This window comes from Homalodisca vitripennis, chromosome 5, assembly GCF_021130785.1.
Source record: "Homalodisca vitripennis isolate AUS2020 chromosome 5, UT_GWSS_2.1, whole genome shotgun sequence".
Lineage (NCBI taxonomy): Eukaryota > Metazoa > Arthropoda > Insecta > Hemiptera > Cicadellidae > Homalodisca > Homalodisca vitripennis.
In genome coordinates this window covers 184,857,143-184,862,627 of record NC_060211.1, presented here as the reverse complement: position 1 = coordinate 184,862,627, position 5,485 = coordinate 184,857,143, and positions in this window count along the sequence as shown.

Below are 5,485 nucleotides of genomic sequence, written 5' to 3'. Positions count from 1 at the left end.
CATTTCAAAATTGAAAATCCCGAAATTCATGCAGATGTGCCTTTAGGGGGCTTGGATTGCTAACTTTGCCCTGTCTCTACATCCTCTTTGTTGCCCTGTACTGCCGATTTAAGTGGCGAGTTGGTCCGGGGCAGGGACGTCCATCAATACGGGACAAAAGGCAGGACAACCTTCGGTTACATCCGCACAGAAACAGCCGCATTCAAACGTTTGCCATCTGAGGTTGGGTGTTAAGCTGATCAACAAGCTCCCTGATGAAATGCAAAAAATTTGAATGAACCAACAAAATTTAAAGCTCGATTGAGACACTTTTTGGTGTCGAGGGTGTTTTTCTATTCAGTGCAAGAGTTTATGATGAGCCGCTGGGATGAAATTTAAAGTAATTGGATCATCCTCTATTTCTGGTGGTTAAAATTTAGAAGATTTTAAAAACGTATGGCTGAGTCTTAGGAATGAGTGTGGACTGTGTATGAACGGGTATGAATGGGGGCAATTTTAAATAGATATACATATTTCTAAATAATTTAATTTGACGATTGTATGCAATTTTTATAATTATTGACACAATAAAAAAGTATTGTTTTATTATTATTATTACTTCCAGTCGGAAAATACCAAGGAAAAAGCTCTACTGATTCAGATTTTGACGATTTTGGATTTCACTGGTTGAGTCGTTGAGATAAAAGTGGTACTTAGAATTAATTTTAGAACATTGATTTTATGTATCAATTGAACGCCGACTATTACCTATATAAATTGTAGAAAGAGAAATTGAAAAATCACTTCCGGTCGGATAATATACCGGAAAAACTCTACTGATAAGAAAGTTCCGATTTACTTTGGATTTCACTGACTGAGGTGTTATTTCATTTTCCTTAGTATTTTCCGATCGGGTGATTATTTTTTGGTTTTTTTTCTCGATAATTATATATTTATTAGTCGGCGCTTAATTAATCTCTAAAATCAATGTCCTAACATAATTATAAGTACTACTTTTACCTCAAACCACTCAACCAGTGAAATCCAAAATCGTCAAAACGAATCAGTAGAGAGCTTTTCTTCGGTATTTACCGACCGGAAGTGATTTTTTTCTCGATAATTATATAGGTAGTCGAGTTACAGTTTAATGATAACAAAATCGTCGTTTCTAACTCAATCAAAAATACCACGTTTACCTCAAGAACCGAAGTCCAAAGTAGTTGAAGTTCTAATCATTAGAGTTTTTCAGGTGTATTTTAATTTCCGACCGAAAGTGATTTTTTTCCGATAATTATATACTCGTCTACAGTGTAATGATACAAAATAAATCGTCATTATAACTCATTCATAAATACCTCAATTAGTGAAATCCAAAGTGGGCCGAACTTCTAATTTTTTTATTTTGTTTTTCCGGTGCATTTTCCGACCGTTAGTTTGATCTGTACCCGAGCAACGCTCGAAAATTTCCCTCCTTTTCTAAATGGTTTTCGGCCGTCAGTGGCCCAATGGTCCCCGAAGGGGTATTTCATTTTTTCCACAGAATATAGTTGAGTCAATATTACGCTTGAGTGAAGCTCTGTTTTTGGTTCCTTTTCTTTCTTATCCAGTGAATCCAACATCACTTTGGTGCCTTCTACTCGGCCAGAATCGAACTTCGTAAAGTTTCTGTAGCTATACAAGAGAATTTGTGGTACTAGAGGTGCTGTGAGAGTTTAATTTGCCTATTACATCTTTCCACTTTCTATAAGGCGTAGTTACTAAAGCCCATATTTTTGGTATTTTACCTTTTACCAGTGAACTCATTGGCAAATAACACACAAAACGTCCCCCGGATCCGCCGGTTTCGGACCCCCCCCCCCCGAACGAAATTTCTGGCTACGCTACTGTACTTCAACATAAAATGGTTCAGCTCCAATATGTCCAGGGACAGATTCTTATCAATTCTAAGATGTTTGCACCTTTGAAAACCGCAAAATGGCAATGGAGCCCTTTCAAAAGTATAAATGATTGTTACTTATTTCAACAATAAAAGGAACAGTATTTACTATCCACAAAAGGAAGTCTCTCTTAATGAGACCGTGGTCCTTTGGCGAAGACGTCTATATTTTCGGCAACACATCAAGGGAAAGAGACACAAATATGGGATAAAACTGTATACACTAACCGAACATCAGGGGCTTATGTTAATATTTCTTGTTTATGCCGGTTCAGCAGATCCTGTGATGGGGGGGGGAGGACACACAGACAAAGGGTGTTACATCTACTTGAGGAGAAATTTGGTAATGAACAAGCTGTATATATGGAGAACTTCTACAACAGCTATGTTTTAGCTACTAAACTTTTGACCAACAAGACGTATTGTACCGGGACTTTACGTGTAGACAGGAAGCACATTCCAACAGAAGTGAAGACGGCCATTTTGAAAAAAAAGGGGAGACCATTGCAAGCAGTAATGGCGTGATTATAGGTAAATGGAAAGACAAACGAGTTGTTACCTATCTTTCAACTGAATTCGAAAACGAAATGGTAACTTTCACAAGTACAAAGGCACCGAGAAACATAAACCACTGCCAAAGTATAACTCTCACATGAGTGGAGTAGATCGATCCGGTCAGCTTTTGAGCTACTACCCTATACTATGTGACAGAAAATCCGTGCGCTGGTACAAAAATGTATTTATACATGTAATGCAAAACTACTTATAAATGCTTTCTATCTTCATAACATTTACCAGAGAGAAATGTCTTTGTACAACTTTAGACTGGAATTAATAAAAGGTCTTACTCCTGCAAATCCAAGACCAGGTCCTGTAACCCCTCCTGAAAGAAGACTGCAGCAAAGCACACACAAAATAGTAAAAACAACATGCAATCACCAAAATAGAGTAATTCGGGAAACATACAGAATGTGTTGGGCTGAAAGCAAGGACAAAAACACCGTACTTCTATGACACAGGTCCAGATAAACCTGGTTTGTGCATTGGCCAATGTTTTGATACGTTTCATCTCGATTTTAAAGTAAAACCTGTATTTGGGTGGGTGGTTGGGTTTTTAAATAGTTGTAAATAGACATACAAAAACTATAACAATTAGTTTTTTGGAAATATTTGGCAGTGAGTTGTGTTTGAACATTGTGCCGAGCAAAACGATCCCCGGAGACCGGAATTTTGTTTGCTACTTCCTGTGGACAATAACAAAAACCATCATGCTTCTACTAATGTATAGTAAATACTTTATAAAGTTTTAAAAGTTTACAAAACTAACCTAGTCTAAAAATGGAGTTCTTGCGCCCCCACCATGCCATGCCACTATGTTGCCGCACTCAGCTGTTGTTCCCTAGATTAAGCATTAGAGAAGGTTTCTCAGCTCTAACTTCCCCTGGTTAAATAATACATCTTTACTTTTTCTTTACTTTATTTTATTGGTTATATTGTGACTAACTTTCCATCTAAACTAAACTGTTTTATCTTCAAATAGCTGTACAATACTTTTATTATATTATATAATAATAATGTATTAGTATATTATAACACTAACATTTTGAATAAGATATTGAAAGTTATTTTTCATGGGAGAACGCCCCATTCATACAAGATTAAGAGAGAATAAATTAAGGTTTAATTTCTAGTTTGATGTACAATTAAGTAAATGTGGGTAGTTTAAATGAAATCTCAAACTAGAGACGTGCAAAGTTCTTAGTTAGCATTTATACGTGATCTACAATGTATCATTTTACATTGATATCTATATCATATTAATTTACATTGTATCTATCTGTAACGTGACAAACATATTCCAGACTTACTTTTAACCGTGTTATATCAGCTAAGTAAACTTAGTACCTACATCATTTCATCATCATCATTTTCATCATCATCATCATTCATCATTTTGTGTTTTTTAGATAAGTACTTGTATATTTTACGAACGGTAAGTGCTTTAAAGTACAATTAGGCGTACTTTAAAAAAGGCGAATATTAATTATTGTTGATTAAAAGCAAACGAAGTACACTCAAAGTTACATTTTTGAAGCAGGAAGTTACACAACGTAAGTATCAAAATAAATCGCGTCATTCATTGTTTAAATGAGAATAAACGTATAAAATAATTTGTAAGATAGGATAACGTTGCGAGATACGCTGTATTATCATGTGTCAAGATAATGTTATAGAATGTTACCTCTATTGCTATTATCTCATACTAACTCTAGATATTGGGAATTCCCATTCTATGAAATTAATTTCACAACAAACCTTTACGTAATATGGAATTGGAAATTACCACATATTATTTATTGATAATAAGATCTTGTCTCATAGTTTTTCTTGTTATTATCCAGAGTTGGTCTGCAATCATCGTATTTGTGGAGCAGTTTTAATAACATGAAGCTAGTGCTTATAACTTTAGCGAAAAATCATCTTTACCCACTCTTTTTACATAAATAAAATACAATTTTCAAGCGACTTTAGTTCGTGACAGGATAATGTCAATTCTCATAATCCAATACCTTACGATTAACGTTCCTTCACTCAAGATGATGTTTCTTGACACCATTATTAATGGAAGCCAGACTTAAAATCCCAAAGTTTAACTCTTGGGACACGGCCCTATGACAAAAATCTACGAAGATCACCAAACTTTCCCCTTGCACTATTGTCCATATCAAAACTGCAAAGTTTTGCTGAAATGTTACCAAACGCAACTAAGTCACTTTGTCCAACACCTTTGTAAGAAAGAACGTAAAGCACACACAACCTATGACCGCGTAATAATCATCTAGACATTGTAAAATCGACGTTGATATAAATCGATCCCGTTCGCCTCACGAACGCTAACTCTGTGATAAGGCTAATTCTATCAAAGACCACCTGAGTCACTTTAAAAGATCGAATATATTACTAATGGGAGAAGTAGTTCTCTAAACTGAGTCTTTATCAGGCCAACCACCAGATGTAAGAAGGAGTTTGAATATAAATGCTTATACCAAATGATGGAACTGGATTTGTTTAACTAACATGAACATCAACAAAGGCAGGTGCACATGATAGATGGGTCTTTTAAACAGATCACCGGATCAGAGAAGAAGAATAAATCGAGATGTCGGTATCGAAAGACCCAACAAAATGTAACGAAAGTCTACTGAACTGGCTGTAAGATTTTGCCAAATCGTTGTAACTTTGCTTCATCAAGAGAACCTATTATTCAAGTCTGTAGGGTCATTCTGTCAATTGTTATCACACATACGGACAGGAAACGATACAATTTCGAGAAGGACTTGTCAGGTTCTTAATAATTTAGTGAGATTACTATAGGTTTCATGAACAGTTTCATAGACTAAAAGTATTTAGAAGAACCAGTTCCTACACGGTCTACGATGCCGGACTCTAAATCTGAGTTAGAGGTAGTGCAGGTTCAAATTCTGTCCGAAGCAATTTTATAAATATTTTAGGTCTAGTACGGTATCTACTCTCCCTTATTAAGGACACAAAGGCCCTTCCTAAAATCGC